Source organism: Myotis brandtii, unplaced genomic scaffold (genome assembly GCF_000412655.1).
Source record: "Myotis brandtii unplaced genomic scaffold, ASM41265v1 scaffold419, whole genome shotgun sequence".
Classification (NCBI taxonomy): domain Eukaryota; kingdom Metazoa; phylum Chordata; class Mammalia; order Chiroptera; family Vespertilionidae; genus Myotis; species Myotis brandtii.
Genome location: NW_005366075.1, coordinates 2,074,452 through 2,082,976, shown reverse-complemented (window position 1 = coordinate 2,082,976; position 8,525 = coordinate 2,074,452). Strand labels below are relative to the sequence as shown.

At 42.0% G+C, this 8,525-nt stretch overlaps 1 protein-coding gene across 13 annotated transcripts in view; it reads left to right on the top strand.

The window, feature by feature from the left end:
- CDC14B (cell division cycle 14B) overlaps positions 1–8,525 on the top strand; it is an 85,355-nt gene that overhangs the window by 22,688 nt on the left and 54,142 nt on the right. The window lies entirely within an intron of this gene.

Here is an 8,525-nt window from a genome sequence, read left to right as displayed (position 1 = left end):
ACAGTCAATTTGCATGTTTCTCTTTTATTAGTGTAGATAGAGGCCTGGTGCACAGGTGGGGGCCAGCTGGTTTGCCCTGAAGGGTGTCCCGGATCAGGGTGGGGGTCCCGCTGGGGTGCTTGGCCAGTCTCAGTGAGGTGCTGATGGCTGTTTTCAGGCTGGCCAAGCCCCCCTTCAGGGTGGGGGTCCCCGCTGGGGTGCCTGGCCAGCCTGGGTGTGGGGCTGAGGGCTGTTTTCAGGCTGGCCATGCCTGCGGGCTGGAAGCAAGTATCTGGGATTTATTTGTCTTCTATAATTGAAACTTTGTAGCCTTGAGCAGAGCTCAGGGCAGGCGGGAAGCTTGGCTTCCTCCATCGCCGGGGGCAACCCAAGCCTCCTGCTTGCTCCAGCTCCGTGGCCGCCGCCATCTTAGTTGGATTAATTTTCATACTTGCTCCTGATTGGCTGTGGGCGTGGCTTGTGGGTGTAGCGGAGGTACAGTCAATTTGCATGTTTCTCTTTTATTAGTGTAGACTAGAGGCCCATTGCATGAAGAGATTCGTGCAATAGGCCTTCCCTTACCCTGGCTGCTGGCACCGGTTTTCCTCCAGCACCCGGGACCCAGGCCTTCGCTCTGGACGGAGCCTTCAGTCTTTGCGGCTCTAGGCGGAGCCTTCAGTCTTCGCTCTGCCACCGCTTTGCCGCTACGTATGCAAATTAACTGCCATCTTTGTTGGGTTAATTTGCATACTCTCCTGATTGGCTTGTGAGCGTAGCAGAGGGACAGTTAATTTACATGTTTGTCTATTATTAGGTAAGATACGTCTATTAGGTGCCAGGAACATTCTGTATTAGTAGTAAAAGTCTTTTGCTACATTTTAATATCTGTTAGTACTAGCTCCTTTTCAAATTTCTAAAAAAAAAGATACATTTATTACTCATAGGTCCTGGAGGAGGTACATGAACCTCAAGGGGCCACACCAGAAGATCAAGTCTGGGTGCTGGCAGAAAGCTTTTTTTTTAATATTCAATATTATTTTGTATTAGTTCCAGGTGTGCAGCAAAGAGAGCTTTTTATTTTTCTGTTTTTATATATATATTTATTGATTTCAGAGATGAAGGGAGAGAGAGACAGAGAGATAGAAACATCAATGATGAGAGAGGATCATTAATCAGCTGCCTCCTGCACGCCCCACACTGGGGATCGAGCCTGCAACCTGGGCATGTGTCCTGACCCGGAATCGAACCCTGACCTCCTGGTTCATAGGTCGATGCTCAACTATGGAGCCATGCTGGCTAGGCAGAGAAAGCCTTTTAGACCTTTTTTTAAAAAAATCTTTTCCCCCAGCTATTCTTGTTTATTTTTGCATTATTTTTCCATGTGAACTTTAGGATCAACTTGACTAGTCCATCAGTAAACAGAATCCTGCTAGTTAACATGACTGTTAACTTGTAGAAGAAAATCTTTAGGATGAGGATCTTCTGTCCACAAACATGCATGTCTTTTTGTTTGCTCAAGTCTTCTTTTGGGTAGCCCATTACTGTGTTTAAATTTTCATATCATATAATATTTTATATTTGTTAAAGTTTCCCTCAAGTATTTATTTTTTGTTGTTATTTTTATAAATGGGATTTTCCCCTCTTTTATTTCACATGTTAATTTCTGAGCAGTTAACTGAACTCTTGAAAACATTTTCATTTTATTTAACTTAGCAGAGGTACAGTCAATTTGCATTCCTACACCACAAGGTTTGGAAGGTAGAAGTGGCTCCTCAATGCTTAGATGTTAGAATAAAGATGAAGAATTACTTTAACTGCATTAATATTATATTTACATTATAGATGCTTACCTAGGGGCTTTGTTTTTAATTATTAAAATGTAGAGATTGATCATTCTGATCTTGTTTGCATGTTACCTTATTATAGCTCTTGTATATAAGACTCTTATTTATACCTTTCTCTAGCTATCTGTGTTTGAACTACCTAGAGTAAGTTAGTAGAGCTAAAAATGATCATATTCAGTGAATGGATTCTTTGTCTAATAAGTGAATAGGAATTTGCTTTAGAAATAAAGTGGCTTTTTAAAAACTTACAGTATTACATTGTTTCTAGAAGTTAAAGAAGATAGAAATAAATGGACATCCTGTGCTTGTGGATTGGAAGACTTAATATTGTTAAAATGTCATACTACTCACAAGCTCTACAGTCAGTACAATTCCTATCAAAATCCTAATGGCATATTTTGCATAGAAAAAAAAATCTGATTTTCAATAGTAATTCAATTTCAGTAGGAAAATATCCTAAAATTCATTGGGAATCTCAAAGGACCTTGAATAGCCAAAACAAACATGAGAAAGGAAAGCAAAACTGGAGGCCTCACACTTTTGATGTCAAAGCATAATACAATGCTGTAGTAACCAAAAGAGTGTGGTATTGGCATAAAGGCAGACACAGACTAAAGGAACAGAAGGGAGCCCAGAGTAAACCCTTATGTATATGGTCAAATGATCTTGAGAGGTGCTCAGTCTTACACAATAGGGAAGAGGACAGCCTCCTCAAGGAATGGTGTTGGGAAAACTGGATATCCACATGCAGAAGAATGAAGTTGGCTCCCTACCTCACACCACACAAAAGTTAACTCGACATGGATTCAAGTCCTAAATGTAAGACCTGAAACTCTAAAGCTCCTAGAAGAAGCCATGGGGGAAGCTTCATGACACTGGATTTGGCAACAATTGATTGGATTTGGCACCCAAAGCACAGGCAACAAAAGCAAAAATAGGCAGATGGGAGTACATCAAACTTAAAAACTTCTTCACATCAAAGGACACAAGCAATAGTGAAAAAGCAACCTATGTCGAATAGGAAAAATATTTGTAAGTGATATTTGTAAATATCTGTTACATGAGTTAATATAAGGGGTTAAATACATAAAGAAGTCTTATAAAGAAGTACAACTCAACAAAAACAAACCAATTAAGACATGGGCAAAGCACAGTTCTCCAAAGATATACAAATGGCCAACAAGCTGTATTGGAAAAAGATGCCCCACTTTTCCCTCGTGTGTCTCCTTTATTTTCACACAGAACACCTGCCTCTGATGCTCTTGGTCACCAAGTGTGTAGGTGTCTTCCCCTCACCAAGCAATTCTGTGACACTAGCTGGGTGTCCTTGGAAAAAATTTCCCAGGGCTGACAGACCAAAGAAAGAGGCTGACAACAGACCAAAGAAAGGCTGACAATGGCAGCATTACATCAGGAGTTGAGTAAGCCCTAGCCAGTTTCGCTCAGTGGTTAGAGTGCCAGTCCCTGGATTGAAGGGTCATAGGTTCAATTCCAGTCAAGGGTATGTACCTCAGTTGCAGGCTCCATCCCCAGCCCTGGTCAGGGTGCCTGTGGGAGGCAACCAATCGATGTGTCTCTCACATAGATGTTTCTCTCTCTCTGCCTCTCCCCGGCCCTTACACTCTCTAAAAATCAATGGAAAAAATACTCTCAGGTAAGGATTAACAAAAAAATAAAAATTTTGTCCGGCCAGCGTGACTCAGTGGTTGAGCATCGACCTATGAAGCAGACGGTCACAGTTCAATTCCTAGTCAGGGCTGCAGGGTCAATCCCCAGTGTGGGGCATGTAGGAGGCAGCCCATCAATGATTCTCATGATTGATGTTTCTCTCTCTCCCTCTTCTTCACTGAAATCAATAAAAATGTGTTTTTTAAAAAGAGTTTATTAAGGGAACTTACATACCAGGTGCCAGGCACTAGGGGTTATATAGGACAGGGCAGCATGGATACAGGTACTGGTGTGTGATTTGGCCCAGCTAAGGGGAAACACCTTACATACTTGCCCAGGGCGGGCAAGGACCTGTTCCAGGAACCAGCACACCTGAGGCACAGGGAGGGGTAGGACAGCCTCTGAGGGGGTGTGGGAAGCAATCTGTGTTCTGGCCCAGATCTGACTGGATCTAGCATGAGTGTGAGGCAGGGTCAGGCAGTAGTCTGACATCATGGGTCAGTCTCCTCTGCAGTTCTATACTTTAACTCAAATTTTCTCCCCAATTTTATTTTGTATTGATTTCAGGTATACAGCTTAGTGGTTAGAGAATCATATACTTTACATAGTAAAGGAAATAGTCCTCTTAAGTCTGTTGTCCTTGCCGAAACCGGTTTGGCTCAGTGGATAGAGTGTCAGCCTGCGGACTGAAGGGTCCCGGGTTCGATTCCGGTCAAGGGCATGTACCTGGGTTGCGGGCACATCCCCAGTAGGAGATGTGCAGGAGGCGGCTGATCGATGTTTCTCTCCCATCGATGTTTCTAACTCTCTGTCTCTCTCCCTTCCTCTCTGTAAAAAATCAATAAAATATATTTTGAAAAAAAAAAAAAAGTCTGTTGTCCTTTATAGTCACCGCTATCCACGTTAGTAGATACTGAACATTTCCATCCTCGTGGACAGTTCTGTTGGGCCGTAGTGTTCCAGGTAGTGTGAGAGTTGGATCATGAGTGGATCAATATTTTAGATGAAGAGAGACAAGAAATACATGAAGAGCTCCAGATTATCTGCTATTTTATGAGATCTGAAGCAAGTCTCAGTTGGAGCCATATAATATGGTATTATTAACAGTTTTCTCTTGGAACTCTCAATCCAGAGTACTTTTAAAATTATGTGGTTGATTGAATGTAAAGAATGGCAGATAATCTTTCCATTAAAAGATAAAAATAGCCCTAGCTGGTTTGGCTGTGTGGATAGAGCATCAGCCTGCGGACCAAAGGGTCTTGGGTTCGATTCTGGTCAAGGGCAGGTACCTCAGTTGCAGGCTCCTCCCCAGCTGGGCCGTGTGCAGGACGCAACCAATCGATGTGTTCCCCTCACATCGATATTTCTCTCTGTCTTTCCCTCTCTCTTCCACTCTCTCTAAAGTCAATGGAAATATATCCTTAGGTGAGGATTAAAAATAAAAAAGCTAAAAATATTATTTCAGAAAATTTTGAAAGAATCTTTCTATTAGCCCCATTATCTTTTCTGGTAGATTTTATTTTTAAGTTGCAATGTAATATACTATTCATAGTTTATACGATACACTAAATTAGGTCAAGATAATCCTTAACTATATTCTATACAAAATGCTTTGATAGCCCTAGCTGGTTTGGCTCAGTGGATAGAACCTGCGGATTGAATGGTCCCAGGTTTGATTCTAGCCAAGGGCACATGCCCAGGTTGCAGGCTCAATCCCCAGTAGGGGGTGTGCAGGAGGCAGCCGATCAATGATTCTCTCTCATCATTGATGTTTCTATCCCTCTCCTTCCTCTCTTAAATCAATAAAAATATGTAAAAAGATAAAATCATCAAAATTCTTTGATATTAATTCTATATTCTTTTCATGTAGTTAAAATTCTTTCCTGCCCCCACCGTTTAAGAAGTATAACTCACACATAATAAAATGCACAGGTTTATGTGTATAGTGTGAATTTTAACTAGTGTATACTGTTTTTTTTACATATATTTTTACTAGAGGCCCAGTGCACGAATTCGTGCATGGGTGGGGTCCCTCGGCCTGGCTGGCAATCGAGGCCTATGGGGGCGGGTAGGCCGGCAGGGGGCAGGAGCCATGGGAGTTTGGCCAGTCGGCCTCCCCCAATGGGGGCCGATTGAGGGGGTTGGGTGGCTGGGGGGAGGGGCCGCAGAAGATTGGCTGTGGGAGTGCACTGACCACCAGGGGGCAGCTCCTGCATTGAGCGTCTGCCCCCTGGTGTTCAGTGTGCATCATAGTGACCGGACGACTGGTTGTTCCGATAGTTCTGTCCTAACGGTCGCTTAGGCTTTTATATATATAGATTAATTTCAGAGAAGAAGGGAGAGGGAGATTGAGATAGAAACATCAATGATGAGAGAGAGTCATTGATTGGCTGCTTCCTGCATGCCCCACACTGGGGATGGAGTCCGCAATCTGGGCATGTGTCCTGAGTGGAATTGAACCCCGACCTCCTGATTCATACTTCAACTCTCAACCATCCAGTCATGCTGGCCAGGCAAGAAGTGTGTACTCTTGTGAAATACTGTTCCCTCTGGGCCTCTTTCCCTCTTGTCCTAAATAACCACTGTTGATTTCTATCAGTATAAATTAATTTTACCTGTTCTTAAACTTTATGTTTTGAGAGTCATACAGCATGAGCTCTTTTGTGTCTTCTTTTGCTCAGCATAGTGTTTTAGTGATGCATCCATTTTATTTGTATATCAACACGTCATGGTTTTGTTTTTGTTGAGTTATGTTCCATTGTATGAATATAGTAAAATCGGTTTATCCATTCTCCTGTTGATGGAAATTTGTGGTGTTTCCAGTTTCTGGCGTTCCAAAGCTGCTACAATTTGAATGCCTTTTTCATGAGCTTATAGGCCATTCATATAAACTCTTTCATAAAGTGTCTTCGGATCTTTTGCCCTGGTCAACATCTAAAATAATTTAATATGTACCCTTACTCCGCTCTTCTCTACACCATTTTCTTAGAAGCCATAGCCAAATTGGCATGACAATTTTTAAAAATCCCCCTGACAGGTTTTTCTATAGAAGAAAGTACTTATTGATAGGACTAGTGGCCTAGAACTGTGGTAAGTCTTAAGCATTTTTCAGGGGGCCTTGAAATACCATTGGAGGTAAGAACAAGCATTGTAAGGATTTGCTTCTGATAAGGCAATTATATGTTAAGCATACTCATTAAATTAAGGCTTTTATTCACTGCCAAGAAATCTGAAATGAGACAGATCCTTTACTTATCTTCCCTCCCCTCTGAAATGCTTATTTTGGTAGATACATTAGAGTTCATCAAAGTTCTTGACTTAGGGTCCTAGGAAAAGATCTGTCTGCTGAAGCTGACTGCTCAAGTGTCTGACTGCCATGACTAAATGTTACAGGACATGTTGATCCCAGGTCTCTCCGTATTGCACTGATGGAAACGGCCCTGAGCCCATTTGGTCTTGCACAGCTTCTAGGACTTTTTGATAGATAGCAGGTTTCCTGCAGGAAAACTCTTGGTAGGTGGGGCTTAACCAATCTCAGATAAAAAATTTTTTTCACACAACAGTCATTTATTAAATATTCTTAGCAAGCAGGCACAGAACATAACAATCTGTCCTATGAGCTTAGCTCCTGCAGTTTTGGGTATTCTGACCATTCCTTTATGAAAGGTTCTGTGGGGCAGCAAGAGTAACTTTCCTCACACCTTCCTAAGTCCTGGCTGGGCTAGTAGCCAAAGCAGCAGGAGACAGAACAGTAGAAAACGTCTGAAATTATTTGGATACACGTGTGGGGGTGCCATAAGAATATGATACCCAAGGAGACACTGGGCAGTTGAGGTTTAGATGCCATTCTGGACAAAGGAGGAGGAGGAAAGGGTCTGGGATTTCAAAGGGGAAGCAGACAATTTACCAGTAGAGAGAGCAAGCGGGGCGGGAAACAGATTCCTGCTGCCGCCCCAGAAACAAGGGCACACAGGGAAGGCCAACAAGCAGGCTTTGCAGCTCTCTCCGTCCGCCACATTTCATTTCTATTCGCCCTTCTTTTAAGCAGGTGTTTCTATCTGAATTCCTTAAGGGGGTAAGGTTCAGAGGTTCTTTCTGAGACTTTTGTTTCTTAATAATCAGCTTTAAAAATCAATATCCCTAAAGGTATATTTTGGGATGGCAGAGTGTCTGTTGCCTTGAATTGCCATGAATGGAGGTTGAAGCAGCTTATATTCCTACCCACCGGCAACCTCACCAACACAGCCTTTCCAAACTCCTCTGATTTTTACCAGTCTGAAGGAAAGCCAGGACCTGGTAGTTTAAATTTGCATTTTGTTATTTTTTTAAGAACATAAAGTTGAAAGAAGATAGGCATCTTCGTGAGATGAATTTAAAATATTTTCCCAGTTTATTTCTTGACTTTGTTGCTACAAGACCTTTTTAAAAGTGGGTATCAATTTAGCAGTCGATTCTGTGACTTTATTTTGAAAGGCCTTCTCCAGTTGAACCCCACAAAAGAAGAATTCATGGTTTTGTTGTTTACATTAAAGTCTTTGATTCATCTGGAGTTTTGGAATCAAGTTAGGGAGGTTTACTTTTGAGGCAAACATATAATGTATATATTGTATTGGGATTGTAAATACTGTGTCATTCTTGGGAAAGAGTTGTTGCTGTATTGTCTGTTTTAAGGGAGGTCTTTGCAAAATTTTTCACGGATTATTAAAGTAACACTTTTTATTTATAACTAAATTGGGACTGTACTCATACTGTATCTTAATTATTTTTCACTTGAGACTATAAGAAACATAGGTTTAGAAAATACTTTAAATGGTTGCTTAGCATGGTCTCGGAATTTTTGTTTTTTAACCATACTAAGGCCTTTAAAGGAATGATTGACCGCAGTAGTGGGCTCACTTTAAAATTTTGACCTATTGTGAAGACACGTTCATTGTAAATAAGGCGCCAACACGGGTCTCCACCTGAGAGAGGACGCAGCTCTGGGTGGCCGAGGTCTGCTGGCCGGGCGCCCCGGGGTCTCTGCGCTGGGCTGGG